Source organism: Lepidochelys kempii, chromosome 5 (genome assembly GCF_965140285.1).
Source record: "Lepidochelys kempii isolate rLepKem1 chromosome 5, rLepKem1.hap1, whole genome shotgun sequence".
Classification (NCBI taxonomy): Eukaryota; Metazoa; Chordata; order Testudines; family Cheloniidae; genus Lepidochelys; species Lepidochelys kempii.
In genome coordinates, this window is record NC_136384.1 from 98,716,665 (window position 1) to 98,732,677 (window position 16,013).

General features: G+C 38.0%; 1 protein-coding gene across 1 annotated transcript in view; it reads left to right on the forward strand.

Annotated features, from left to right (window-relative positions):
• The first annotated feature begins 4,830 nt into the window (after positions 1–4,830).
• The window catches only part of CEMIP2 (cell migration inducing hyaluronidase 2), a 79,103-nt gene continuing 67,920 nt past the window's right edge, over positions 4,831–16,013 (forward strand). The window contains exon 1 of the mRNA XM_073345153.2: positions 4,831–4,989. The gene's annotated coding sequence lies outside the window, so the exon portion shown is untranslated. The remainder of the gene's footprint in view (positions 4,990–16,013) is intronic.

The window sequence follows — 16,013 nt, forward strand, 5'->3', positions numbered from 1 at the left end:
GCTGCTAAATCTTTCTAAATGAGCCTATGCCCTCTGCTGACACATACCTGTATTACTAGGAATGAATAGATTGTTCAGACATGAATAGATTGTTCAGACATGCAATCTTGTAAATGCACAGTGCTAGTGTATATTCAGTTTTTAGTTCAATTAAAAAAATCTGCTGTGAGACTGACCTTTGTATGTAATATGAATGTCTCTTTTGCACATGATAAATTGATATGTGTGGTTACATTTGTCTAGGCAATCAGAAAAATATAGAAAATGGTATTAAGTGTGCTGGGAATACATACACTTGTGGTTTGAATAGGTACTTGCTGAACATTTCATTCATTTTTGCTAACTTTAGTTTTCTTTCTTTCTTTTTCTCCACAGAATGGACACAGCACAAAAGCAATAACTGTGTGAATTCCCCATATTCTCTCAATTTGCTTCAAGCCCTCAGACACCACAATGAGAAGTGTGACGTTAGAACCTGAAGAGAGAACTGTGACCTGGAGAAAGACTCAGTCCTTGACCTTTCCTGCCGAGACTGTGAAACAGGGTGCCAATTGTGATGGTAATTGTTCCTTAGTAGACCTGAGAAAACCACTCATTTTTACAGGTAAGCAAACAGCCAACTGATGACAAGTCCTCTCTAGTGCTAATAAAACTTGGTAGTTTGTTTGCAACCCACTTTAAACACTAATGAACTAGTTGATCATTCCTATCAATGGTACACTAGTTGAACAGGTGGCCTTCTCTCCAAGCGATCCAGACCCATTAAGCAATATTTTAATGTCTATATTTCTTTGTTTTATAAAACAGTTTGCATGACATAGACATGATATGTTGTGAGTTAAAGGGATGCTGTATGCAGTGTTATTGTAGCCATGTTGGTCCCAGGATATTAGAGACACAAGGTGGGTGAGGTAATATCTTGATTGGACCAACTTCTGTTGGTGAGACAGGCACTCTTTTGAGCTTATACAGAGCTCTCTCTTGTACAGGGATGCTATTGATTTTAAAAAAAATCAAACTTTGATAGAGCAGCCTTTAACAAGTATGTCTGGAATTTTATTTAAAGTGTAGCTTTAAAAAGCATTATAAAGGGTTCTCTGCTTCCCTGCTGATTTTTATAGGAGTCTTTTCAGCAAGGGAGAGTGGATGGGCTCAAGACCAACACCACCATTATTAAAAATCTGTCTGAGGACTCAAAAAACATGAGGTTTGTTTTTAATACAGAAATGCTTCTACATACATGCACATTCACTATGTGACTCTGCTATTGATACATTTGATTTCCTTTGGAATTTTGTAAGGTAATTGAGAGAAAAACACTGGTGCAACTTGAATAATATGCTGTCCCTGAAAAGAGGGTAGGTAGAATAAAGAGCAAGTTAGAAGGCTTCTCCTATCCCTTCTATCTTTAATGCATTTGGAGGAGTGGATTGGAGACTGCCTTCCTGAGCTATTGAGGGCATATACCCACCTTTCACCAATATGGTTAGAGCAGCCTCAGGGTACTGTCATATCCATTGTTGCTTCTGAATTTCTTTTGATCATTTACACCTTGCCAGAGAGTCACTTCCAGTTGTGGCCCTTGTAATGGCTATCCAGGCCCTTGTTACCTCCAGGTTTTAATCTACTGCTACTTTAATCTGTTTTACTTTGGCCTACCACTGAAGACCACCCAGAAACCCAGCTAACGCAGAAAGCAGCTACCTGCCTCCTAATCAATATGAGCAGGTAACACTTGTGCTTGTGTCTCTGTACTGGCTTCCTGTTCATTTTCAGGTGTAATTCACATAATTGGTGTTGGTTTTTAAAGTCCTAGATGATCAGTTTAAGATAGGCTGGAAATCCTACAACCAAGCTGAGGATAAAATCTTCAGGTGAAATCCTGAACCCATCAAAGTCAGTGACTAAACTTCCTTTGACTTCAATGGGGCCAGGGTTTTAATTCACCATGTCCTTCATGCAAGGAAAGATTAAAGCATCTAACGATGGGACTCAGAGGCATTTGGAGCTAGATAAGAATGCCTTTCCTCTTTTTCCTCCCCGTTTTGGGTCAGAGAGGAGATTACTTTAAATTTGAAGAAGGAAGCTTGAGTTCCTCATTCTCTATGCCAACAACTCCTGAGCACAACTAGACCTGCTATAATGTCCAACAGTGAGAGGGAAGCATTAATCATATAAGGGGGTTTTTGTTGGTTTTTGATACACATTAGAAATGAGTAAATAGCACATTTGCATGCATTTCCTCATGTGTAGAAGGACGTCAACAACCTGAAATCAAAACTGGTTTTTGTTTTAAAAGAATTATGAGTATTTTTAGGTATTGTACCTGCCCTTGTGTTCCCCCTGCCAGTTTATGGTTTCACAATCACTCATTCCTGATAATATTTCTTCTTTCCTCTGTTTGATTGTGAAAGCCAGACCAAGCATGACACTGACTGGACAGAAACTTTTGTCAAATAAATAAGCAAAGTGGGAAACTCTCCCATCTCTTTCAGAGAAAGTCATTCTCGGTGGCATTTCGATCCAAATCAGTTTAAAAATAATTCAAATAGAAGTGTGTTGGGTTTTTTTTTTTTTAGTTTTGTTTCCTTTTCTTTCACAGAAGAGATTCTTGCACATGAGCTCTCATATCTTTTTAAGTATGCTTATGCAGCCCACAAAAGTCAAGGTGCTAAATAATTTGAATTCATTGTTGTTTTTCTGTAGCACTGAAACTAACATCAGCGAAAGCAGCTAATGTCAAAACAGGATGATGGTACTGATTAAAAACCACTAACACTGGCTAAATGAGATGAGAAAAATAAAATTGTCAAATGTCCTGGCTAATTGAATAGATATTGTGTGTCAAATACTCTTTTCCACATAAGAAGACCTGGAAGGGGAGGTTTGACCTAAAAAATTCCACTCCAAAACCATCTAATCTATTAATGAAATTCACCCCTACAAAGAAGAACAAAGTCTAACTACACTGGAACTCCATTCTGAATACTTAAGAGGTGACTAGGCATTATGCGATCTCTGTACAGAATTTCACCATGTGTACTGTCGATGTGCCTGAAATGGAAGTAAGTAATACTTGTGGTAGTAAACACTGAGCTTAGCAGTAAGTGTTGGCGGAACTACGCCCTCCAGCAGGGTCTAAGTGATGCATGAACCTTGTGAGGTCTTTCTGTTCAGTGTCTGGGCATTTCCCCAGAATCTCTAATAGGTTTGTTGTATTTTTTGTAGATCTCAATTGTAATATTTTTTTTTCCTAGCCAGGCATGAGTTACTATCAGATCTCTCATTTCCATAAAGTCTGAGTGCTGTGTAGTATTAAAATGAAGAAAATTGCTTTGGTGAATATATGTTGTTATAATATCTGTGTGCTTAGCCTGAACTTTTAATTTAGAGACCGTTGCCTTGGAGATGTTTTGCTATTTTGAGCTTTAGTTGTATTAACAATGAAGTTTAGTCTGTTGCTGGTTGCAGCCTGTTTTCTGCTGCACACTGCTAAGCCCACGAAGTGTTGTGGAGGTAGGATTTAACTATAAAATATTGGTATCAGTCCAATATGTACATCTGGCTTGCTCAATAAATGTACTTCTGCAGCAATAAAACAGTAGAAAGGGGGAGGGAAGTGGAATAAAGTAACAAAGTAAAGAGAAGCGATTAATGAGTAGAGATAGAATCTGAAGAAAAATAAGCAAAATAAACCCATTAACCCCACAACTTCTCACCCTGCTGGAGATCAGCCTTCTGAGTGTATCCTGGAAGGAAATCAAATTTCCATTACAGACTGCAGAGTGTCTCAAGCTTTTGTCATGTCCCCAACATTTTTATTAGGTACTTTTCCTGTATTTTAATTGGGGGGGGGGTATTATTCATCCTATGAGAATTAAATGCTAATGTTTCAGAAGGGCAATAGGGAACTGATGATATGTTTCGGTCAAAGGGTTTGTGCATTCTGAAGTGGTCATGGTTTTATTGTTTCTTTGTATGAAGCATTTGAAGAATAGGTGCATGTCTCAACGGATTGTCGTCAGTGAAGTTCTCTAGAGAGCTATGAGCTAGTTTGCATCATAGCCATTTCAGCTTTCCTGTTCAGGTTGAATGTTTGTAGGCATGGCAGCAAAAGATAAAAACACACTAAGAATCCTGCAGGAAGCTCTGGTCAGATCTGAGTCTTAATGTAGTTCTCAGGTTCCCCAAAGTCTAAGTCTATGGATTTATGACAAATATAAATTCCTTTGAGTTGGCAGATATGTTGTGCTCATCAGTTCAGTGGGCAGCTTTAATCTTTAATATCTCTTTCTTAATGATTTTGAAATAAACTCAGGGGAACAAGTGGCTGTCCACCTGTACGTGCAAAGCTGTTTCTTTAGTCTCTCTCTCTTTTTTTTAATCAGCTGCTGTGGACTGAATACAAATAACTGACACAAGTTAAAATCAGAGAATAGAGTCAGAGGTCCAAATATTTAAACTTGGATGCCTAAAGTTAAATCCATGTTTGGGCACTGAAATAAGTGGCATGATTTTCAGGGGTGCTGAGCACCTATTCCTTAACTTGAAGCCAATTAAAGTTGTGCACGCTCAGTCTCTCTGAGAATCGGGCCATTTCTATTTAGCTGCCTAAAGATGTGTCTCATTTTAGACAGACAAGCTTGAATATTTTGAGCAAAAACCTATAATCTCAAGTGGTAAAGTCTTCTCATTTGTAATCATTAGCTTACAACAGTCTTTTGTATGAGACACTTTAATTCCTGTTTTTTAGGTCAGAAAACAAGAGGGCAGGATGATATCCTGAGCAGAGCATGTTACAGATAATGCTCTTCCTGTAACAGTGATTACTCTTTATATTCATTCTTCTCCCAAAAGGAAAAGGGTTCAGTTTGCTATTTGTTGGCCATCTATGTTGACAGAACACTGTAAATTAACGGAAAGAAAATCTTGTCAGTTGTATGCATTTTTATGATTGCTTTGGGTACTCCTGCAGTGACAATAAACAAGGTAAGCCGTAAAGAAGTTTTATTCTACAATATGTAATATAATTAATTTGATTACATTCTAGTTTATTTCAGAAAATTTCCTGTTATACAGGTAATATAGAAATATTTGGAGAACTAGCACCTCAAAATCTATAGGCGTATGGCAACTGAAAGACAAAACAACTGTAAAATGCTTTGTGTTAACAAGTCATCTTGCATGATGGTTCTTTCACTCATATTGATTTTTGGTACATTTTATTTTAGACTTGGTTGTAATAGTCCATTAAAGTACTTCCCCTTGAAATGCTCTAGTGTCTTGAGGTTGTTGCAATTTACTTGCTACATTTTCAAGGATACACAAAACACTACTACAGACAAAGTTTTTTTCTCAGAGAAAGTGAGTTACAAGCTAAATCCAGATTCTAAGCATTTTTGGCAGCCGTTCTTGTTTGCCAGCAATCAAGAAGAATAATGACATCTTTCTGCTTTTTCCAGAGTTGTTTGTTAATGTTTTATAATATACGTTTTAAAACATTTTCATTTCTAAAAATATTTACACTGTACTCCTATCAAATTTATAGTTGCTAACTTAACTTTATAAAAAAGGCAGTTTTATAAGAAAACAAACAAAAACAGCAATAATGCTTTTTGTGTGTGTGTGTGAAAGAATTAATCTGTCTCCACATAATTAAGACAAAAAGGACACAATGTTGTAACAAATCTGTCTGCTTTTGTATATAACTGCTGGTTTGGATTGAGGTCAGAAACATGTAGCTCTTAGGCTCAGTTCTAGTTGTACTGTATACTCCGTGGAATATATGGCAAAACCAATATCTATTAAGATCAAATAAAAGTGAAAGTTAAGGAACACAGACTTATTAGATGAAATGTTTATAAGTAAGGATTTTAAACAGGAAAACATATTTTAAGTAATGATATTAAATCCATAATGTAAAACACAAACTGTACCATAGATTCTAGATCATTTGAACTAAAGCCAGGTAAATAATGTTTAGCAAATAATGTATCTGAAAATTTTAACCTCCTTTTTAGTTTGTGAAATTCATACAAGCAGTTTGTAATTTTCTTGAATTCATTATTTACCAAATAATTTAGACAAATGCTTCAAAGGGCTGTAAATTGTTGCTGAGCATTTCATTGTGAATACTATATTTCATATTCAAAACTCAAGCTATCCTGGGCTATGTCTATACCATGTGAAAAACACAGCCCCCTGACTGATGTCAGTTTCATCAACAAAAGCCCCGGAGTCCACAGTGCTATGTCAGGGGGAGACGCTCTGCTACTGACATAGCTACCATCGCTCATTGGGGGTGACTTAATTAGGCTGGCGAAAGAGCTCTCTCCCATTGGCATAGAGCAGCTACACAGGAAACCTTACAGCGGTGCTGCTGCAGCGGTACAGCTGTGCCGCTGTAAGGTCTGTAGTGTAGACATAGCCTTGATTGGTCTTGATTGGATACATATAATTACATGTTGTTGTTTCTGTTCCCTGACTAGACAAGCATAACCTTTCGATTCGAGTTTCTGGTGCAAATCCTCACACTCATTCAAAATTCATTTTCAATGCATATTTTTAATATTGACTTCAAATTTACTGCTTCAACAAATATTCTTGCTAGTAAATTTATTCGCTACAATATTTGCAGAAAGCTAACACATAAGGGGGTAAACATAACAAAACAAATGTAATTTTTATTGGAACAAATATTAAAATATTTTTTAAGTTTTCATTCAGCAGTAGTCTCCACAACACACTTGCATATAATTAAGTAGGACATGTAAATAGGCTTTACATTTTTAATAGTGCGTGGAAATGGATCACAGACTGGTGGGAAGAGCGTACCCATTTTTGTTCACATGAGGGTAGTTAAACAGTCAATAAAGGTACTAGAGCTGTGTCCTCATTCAATACTAAGATCCACAATTATGTTAGTTTTACCCAGACAACTCTAAATGATATCACACTATGCATCTGCCATATTTTGTGCCTATAATGAAGTTGCCCCTTGGTAGACGAATGTAAAGTGAAAAATAACTTGCAGGGAAATATTTCCCTACATTTGACTATACCAAGCCCTCCTGTCTCCTCTCCATCTCCTGCTTTCCATCTATGTCCTTTTGGTCCTCTGACACCTCTCCAGTTCCTCTTGGCTCCTTGCTCATCTCCATCCCCTCCCCATGTATCTTCTGTATTCCCTTAGCAGCCTTCTTGCAGAGGCTCTGCCTGAAGGGGATGACAGCCTAATAATAATAATTAATAATAAAAAAAACAAAAACAAAAAACTGTTTTTGTTTCTTTGCACCTGACTTAAGGACTTGGTAATGGTTTGTTCCAAAAGAAACCCAGGTCATAGGCCTCTAATTTGGAGATAAAGTTATTGGAGATCATTAGCTCTGCTTAAGAGATTTTAGACAAATTGTTGAGAATAAGTGCTCCACAAGTACCATCTTAATAACCATGTGCACCTGTAAGGTAGACTGTCAGACAGAATATTTGCTCTCATTTCACATATCCTATTCACAACTGTTGTAACCACAAAACATACATAACTTAATATTATACATGTGTTGACTAATATATGCTGGCTAGCATACGTATATATTATGCTGATAATACTTCCTGCCATATATATTCCAAGCATTTAAGTATACATATGAAGTATTAATATCAGTTATATAGGCCAAATTGGCCTGTACCTTTATTGTAATCCTGTTCACTTATGCTAAGTATTCCATGACAACTTGCATTAGCTGGACGAAGTTTTGGCTTAAGTAGATAGGAAAACTGTCAGTATCAGGATATATAATAGTTTCTTCATAGCAACAGAAAGGGAGTTACCCTCACAAACCTATTTATTCTAGTACAGGCCTAGGAGGTGTCTTCATGCCTCTTAGTACCTGGAATGCATGTGCTCAGAACAAAGATAAGGCTACATCATGACCTGGAATGCCTGGTTCAGAACAAAAGATAAAGGGGTATACCATGGTACCAGAAACAAACAAGGTAAAAAGTGGATTGAGTTCAGTTTCAGGTGAAGTATATTGTATCTTTTACTGGTAAATAAGTAGGTTATAAAAAGATGGTTTTAGGGATGTAACTTTGCAGGGCATACCTTCCATGTAAGGTGAATGTAACATTGATGCTCTTTGAAACTGGTATCATACAGAACCTTTTCCCTGTAACACAATAATAAGCCTGACTGATATTGGTTATTTGGTCTCTTGGTATACTTCATTTAAAAAAAAAACCAAAAACCAAAATGTGGTCTAGCAATTGACTATACAGTTTAAACACATGCCATACCAAAAAATGGTGAGAGCATTAAGTTTGCAAAATTACATACTTCAAAGTCAGGAAAATAATTTCTTGATCAGTGACCGCTAAGAAGCTAATACTTTGCATCCCTTTGGATGGACACTTGGATCAATGATCTGTTCGATATTGCAATATATGAAAGACTCACTTTGCTAGACAAGGTGAATTGATCGTTCTGTGATCACTAGTACAATTTGATAACTAGTTGGAGACTCCTGTTGGCTCATAAGCCATATGTGCAATTGTGATGGATAAGAGTTGGGGACTGAAGATGTGTAAAGAGGATGTAGGGTTTTGTTCTATTAAGGATCTGTCTGTCTGTGTTCTTATACCATGTCTCTCTCCAAGTCCTTAATTTAGTGAATTTGCTCAATCTTAATGGTAAAACCTGGACTCAGCACTCAGCCTGAGTACTTGAGCTCTCTGTTGGAGAAGTCTGTCCAAATGAAGGGGGAGTAACTCCATGGCAGGTACTGCAGCCTTGACCCTTACATCTGCTGACTGCACCACCTCTATGGATCCATGTGGCTGTAATTCCACCACCCAGTTTCCCAGCTGACCCAGCACTAAGGCATAATTAAGCCCTTCATGACTACTACTACTATCGTTATTATTTCTTCATTTGCATTATAATAGTACCTAGAGGGTCCATCAAGACCGGAGTGCCATTATGCCATACAAACACATAGTAAGACATAGATACATAGCAGTCCTTGCGCAGAAGAGATTACATTGTAAATAGACAAGAAACACAAAGGGTGCGAAAATGAGGAACTGAGGCACAGAGACACTGGTGTTTACAAAAATACTTAGCATTTGCTTAGCTCTACTACCACAGAAATCAACAGTAAAATTACCATTGACTTCTAAATGCTCTTGAAAATCCACTGTAAGTGTTTTGCCCAAAGTCACACATAAAGTCTGCAGGAGAACCAAGAATTGAATCCACATCACCTGAGTGGAGATGGCCAAAACTTGGGATTTTTAGTTTTGGGGAAATTTTGAAATTTGGTTACATTGTGATTCAGAATGAAACCAATTTTTTTTGTAATTTCCTGCAAACTGGAAAGTCCGAAGAAAAAGTCATTTCTGCAAGACTGCCACATGGTGTTTCTGAAATAAAATATGTTCCCTGGGACTTCCACAGCCGCTGACTTATATTTGTAAGATTTAAACATGTAATATCATAGAAGATAGCTAATAAAGTACAAGTCATTATGCTGAAACTAGTCAATGCTAAATTCTGACTAAAAATTGGCACTAATCTAAAGGGCCCTAAAATAAAAATGTAATCCAAGGATAAAGTGGAATGCATTTCATACTCTGTCTCAGTCCAGTATTCTAATACAACCTACCTCCAACAGTTTTGACATTTTTTGGCCAAGAGTAAATCTCTGTACAGCTCAGCAATTTATTTCAGCTATTATAGTTCATCAGTAAGAAAAACTGATATTATTTTAGACCCCAAGTTAACAAAGCACTTAAGTGTGCACAAGCGTGTGTCATGATTTTAGGTTAATATGTGTTTTGAAAATAGGCCTTAGGTTCCTAGGTCATTTCAGGGCTTTTGGAAATTTTAGCCTATGTCACCAAAGATGATTGCAAAGTACAGGAGGTAAAATGTACCATTTCCTTTTTCTTATTTCTGGATGTCTAAAAGTCTAATAATATTCCATTACTCCCTCTTCTAAGAAGACAGCAGTTTTTAAAGTTCAAATTCAAAATGCATTCAAAATGTCAAGGAGGAATTTGACCTTTGATGTCTGATTATGTTATGTTCTTTGGGTTTTTTTTTACATTATATCTTAAGTGAGCACTTGTCTTTCATCTTAACAAATGAATCATAGAATATCAGGGTTGGAAGGGACCTCAGGAGGTCATCTAGTCCAACCCCCTGCTCAAAAGCAGGACCCATCCCCAATTAAATCATCCCAGCCAGGGCTTTGTCAAGCCTGACCTTAAAAACTTCTAAGGAAGGAGATTCCACCACCTCCCTAGGCAACACATTCCAGTGTTTCACCACCCTCCTAGTGAAACAGTTTTTCCTAATATCCAACCTAAACCTCCCCCACTGCAACTTGAGACCATTACTCCTTGTCCTGTCCTCTTCCACCACTGAGAATAGTCTAGAACCATCCTCTCTGGAACCACCTCTCAGGTAGTTGAAAGCAGCTATCAAATCCCCCCTCATTCTTCTCTTCCGCAGACTAAACAATTCCAGTTCCCTCAGCCTCTCCTCATAAGTCATGTGTTCCAGACCCCTAATAATTTTTGTTGCCCTTTGCTGGACTTCTTTCCAATTTATCCACATCCTTCTTGTAGTGTGGGGCCCAAAACTGGACACAGTACTCCAGATGAGGCCTCACCAATGTCGAATAGAGGGGGACAATCACGTCCCTCGATCTGCTCGCTATGTCCCTACTTATACATCCCAAAATGCCGTTGGCCTTCTTGGCAACAAGGGCACACTGCTGACTCATATCCAGCTTCTCGTCCACTGTCACCCCTAGGTCCTTTTCCGCAGAACTGCTGCCTAGCCATTCGGTCCCTAGTCTGTAGCTGTGCATTGAGTTCTTCCGTCCTAAGTGCAGGACCCTTGTAATGACTTGTACTATGAATGATACCTTTTATACAAATATATTTAAAAAGACCAAACTCTTTTAAAAGAATCACTGTAAAATCTGTAACTAAGGCAACTAGACTTAACAGGTATAGGGACATGAAAAATAATGTAAGCGCTATTTAAATAGTTTTTAAAATCTCTTTTCTGTAAACTATCTGGTATAAGCAAAGCATGAGAAGGTATTATATAGTATAAAGTGTTTACTGGCATTTTTAAAAATGGCCACATAATTTATGACAGTCTATCACATATACTCTGTATTGTCTGTGAGGACCCCAGTCTATAAATAAAAAAAATAAAAATACTGTACAAATACAATTTATCCAAAAGAACTTTGCAGACATACAGAAAAGTATTTTTTTTAATACAATATTTTTTCATCCAGTTGCTAAAAACAAAATAGACCACAAGACTCAATTTACTTTGTAGTCAAAGAAATCCAAAAAGGGTAGAGAAACTGTACGAAATCCTGGCCCCATTGAAGTCAGCAGGAAGTTTTACTATTGACTTCAGTAGGACCAGGATTTCACTCTTAGTGCCTTTATACCAAAACGAACATCAAATAACGAGTAACAGATTGCATGGAAGAGAGTAAATGCTAAAGTGAAATTAAAAAAATGAGCGCCTGAGTCATAATTAACATACATGTTTGTAATAACTTTAAAACACACCTACTATATGCAGTAGCTGTTACCTACCACAAAGAGGATGGGGGTGAGCCAAAAAGTTGTAAATAGGGACGACAATGTGCTAGTTCTCTCAACCACAACCTACAAATGTTATGATTTCCTGAATCACAAAGGTCTAGATGAGATCTTAAAGAGAAGGGGTTGCAATTTTAATAAGGAACTTATTTAAGTTTGGTTTGTTTGGACTTTATCTAGTTTGGAAGGACTTAAAGAAGGCTCTTTTGACACTCGTGTTTTATTGTCTGAGGCACTGTTCAAAACACATCCATATCCTCTTTTCAAATATGTCTTTAGCAATGTTTCTTTTAAATGTTACGGTATCTCTTTGGCATGATGATCTGTGAACTTCCAGTTCAGAACAGTTCCAGAAAAGAAGTCATACGCATTTTCAGAAAGCAATCCTCCACACTGTCAAGTTTGATGTGACTTCTAACATAATTTTAAAAGAATATTAAAATTTTAAACTTGGGTTTCTTGTGAAAGAGAGGGCTTTGAGATGGTTTGTTTTCAACATTTGCTAGTTTATTTGGCTTCCAACATTTTATTTTTGATTAATAGCCAGGGCATAATATTAGACTGGGTCTGATGATCAACCAAAACTAACTGTGTATTGCAGAACAGTTAATAACAATAGTGTGTGTGTATATATATTACCATGACCTTATAAGCCAGTCAATGACCACTGGCAAAGGGCTCATTATCCGTAACTAGAACTGTTATCAGACCTGACAAATTCCTCCTTTTGCACTATGATTGCTTATCTGTTATTCTTATTAGATAGTCTTGACACCATGGCAAACTCCACTATACATAACACAACTGTTGTCATAATTGTTATCCAAAAAGTATCTTGTAACGTATTGAAGGAAAACTGGTGACACTCAGATAATTAATATTTTTGTGTGTTACATAGGGTTAGCCTGTAAAAAGTTATGTAGGTGTACTAGAAATATGTTTGTTTGGACCAAGCAATCCAAGCAGAGCTGATAAACAATTTGTCCTAGACAAAGGAATGCTGTTTTGTCTGTTTCCCTTTGTCTCCAGTGTAAATTAAGCAAGGTGATGCCAGAGACAGTGGAAGTTATATTTATATCTGAGTCAACAGGAAAAGCAAATTGAGAGAAGGGCAAGGATTGGAACACAGCATGGTATCAACTTCCTGGAGCACAAGCAGCACAGGAGAAAAGCTTTATCTGGAGATATACTCCAAAAGAATACATTTCAAAGGTTTACTGGACTATAAGAAGAGGAGAGAAACCCTTAGTTATCCATCACTTAGTGGACAAAGGGAATTAGGATTCTTTGATTCTGTGAACAGTGGATCTTCCTACCTGAAGGCCTGGAGATGCAGACAGCTTGATAGAAGTGAAAAAGCTTTAGTTACTGAAAGTGTGTTATTTTGTTTTACTTGTAATCATTCCTGACTCTTTTCTTGCTTAGAATCGCTTAAATTCATGTTCTTTATTAATAAATTTATGCTTAGTTATACTGCAAATCATCTCAGTGCTGTTATATTAAAGTGGGGTGTGCATCCTCAGTTGAGCCAACAGGCTGGTGTGGCAGTGGACTTGGTTATTTTCTGAGAGTGTCCAATGAGAGGGACTGGACATTTCAGAGATGCCTCTAGGTAATTTGGAACTGGATGCATTGAACGTTACCTGCAAGGCAAAGTTTAGACTGTCGAGTCTCAAGGAGTTTGGTGGTGAGGCAGACAGAGTGTGTGGTAGGGAATTGTCACAGTTTAAGCTCCAGCAAAGATCTTTTTTGCTGAGGCAGGGAGGCAACACAGTGATTTACGGTTTTGGGTTCCCTGAGGAAAGCATCACAAAATCACAGGTATAAGAATTTAGGCTATTGGATTCGATGGGCCATGGTTTGAGCCAATATGGCAATACTAGTCTCGGACAGTGATCAGCACCAAATGCTTCACAGGAAGATGCAAGAAACCCACACATGCAGATGTGGGACATAATCTGGACCTTCAGTGAAAATCTCATCCTAATCCTTATTATTTAAAATTAGTTTTAATCGTGAATTGTGAGGCTTCACAAATATTACTTTTTGTTATTATTATTGTTTATTTTGACAGGTTTCAGAGTAGCAGCTGTGTTAGTCTGTATTCGCAAAAAGAAAAGTACTTGTGGCACCTTACAGTCTAACAAATTTATTTGAGCATAAGCTTTCGTGAGCTACAGCTCACTTCATCGGATGCATGCAGTGGAAAATACCAATTCCCATTTCATCCCTTCCTTCTGACAAACATAGGCCCTTATCCTGCAAACATTGACACACAGCATGCATAACTTTAAACAGATATGTCCGTGTTTGCAGGTTAAGGGCTATAGGGCCTGCAAAGAGTTACCCATGCACATATCCATACTCCCACAGGCAGGAGCACCAGAAGAGGGGGCGGATAGACGTGAAATCCACCACTCCTGACACATTTGATAAAATTTTGTCCACCAGCTGGTAGTGCTGCTGTGGCCTTAAAGACAGCTTGGTGCCAAGCTCGTGGGTCTTCTGCCCCTGCCCACAGAGATTGGCAGCAGAAGAACTCGGCTTGCTACTGCTGCCAGCTGGTGTGGGGTGGCGCTGCCTCTTAGGGGCTTCCCACAATCTGTCAGGGAGGATGCTGAGGAGCTGGCTGTGGTGGTGCTGGCTCTGGAGAGGGGGAAATTGGTGGCCTGGGGAATGGTGCCAGACATTTTTTTTTAACTGTGCAGTCTGTGCAAGCCTCCCCCCGCTCCAGGAGTCTGAATTCCACTGCCGTCTCCTAGTAATGCCGGAGGCAGCACGGGGTGAGGCTGGCTGTCCCAGACGTTTGACCGAGCGAAGGGTCCAGCCCGGCTGTCAAGTGGTGCTAGCGTGGAGCAAAGGGGATGGTGCAGAAAAGTACCAGCCCTGCCCAGCAATTCAACTTTGTGGCTCAGGAATCGGGATGAGACTTGGTAAGGCCCATCCTCTGCCTGCCTTGACTCACCCAAATCCAGCCTCCAAACCCTCCCCTTCTACTCCACAGGGTGTCTCAATCGCCTCCCTCCGACCCTGCTCCTATTCAGTAAATTTTGGAAAACATTCAGTAATTTTTTTTAGATTTCACCCTCCCCGCTGCTTATGACCCCAAGTGGCTCTCTTGCCACTTGTAGTCCCATTGAAATTGGAACACTTTGCAGGACCAGGTACATATTTTAACTGAATTCTGGATCTCTTAATTTGCCATATATCTGTATATAAAAGTAAACTGTTCTTTGCATTACTGGAAACTTTGCTTTAGGGATGGATGGGAAATGCTATGTATTAAAGAGAAATAAGCATTGTGAGGACAACACATTTTAAGAGGTACGTCCTTCTGCTCACCGAAAGCAGGAAGCGTATCCATCTGGCCAAGTTCCTTTTTATTGATTTTGTAAAAACTGCATTAAGTGAGTGTAATTTCTCAAAGGAGAGGAAAAACTTAAGTCCTAAATATTTAATAGCATTCAGGGAGTACTGATATTAAATTGCATGATCTTACTTTTTACAAAAAGAAAAGGAGTACTTGTGGCACCTTAGAGACTAACAAATTTATTTGAGCATAAGCTTTCGTGAGCTACAGCTCACTTCATCGGATGCACTGAAGTGAGCTGTAGCTCACGGAAGCTTATGCTCAAATAAATTTGTTAGTCTCTAAGGTGCCACAAGTCCTTTTCTTTTTGTGAATACAGACTAACACAACTGCTACTCTGAAACCTTACTTTTTACAGTGAAAGCTCAGTGGGAATATTTCAGATGTATCATTGTTTACAGGAGACCAAAGAACGCAGGATCACTGAAAGTTTATTGATGTAAAAGGTCCTGATTTTCAAAAGGTCAGGCATGAAATTGCATATGCAAAAAAGTGCATGCAGTTATGAGCCTAATATGCTCATACAACTATTCTGATTGAATAAATAATTCAGGCAGTTTGTACATAAAAATAGTCGGACTAAGTGGAAATCTGAATGCCCAAAACCTGCATCACATAGGCAAACAAAGTAACTGCATGTATACATTAGATGCCCAATGTTATACTTTATTTTTTAAAATGCAGCACTTTGTATATAGAAACATCCTTGATTTTCATGCTTGCTTTGGTTTATCATAGTATAAGTCTAAGATGCTCCCATTGTGTAAAACAAACAAAAATAAAAGACCTTACAATTCCTTCAGCTGAGACATGACAGATTACTTGCAAGTGCAAATGCCCTTATGCATTTGCATTTTTCATAATTATGATGGATTTATGAACATATTTGCACATGTAATTATGAATTTGACTTTTTTAAAAATTGGGCCCAATATAATTTGGAATAATTAGACTAGTATAATTAACTAGAGTGAAGAAGGAAGGGGGGAAATGCTGCCTTATTCACATA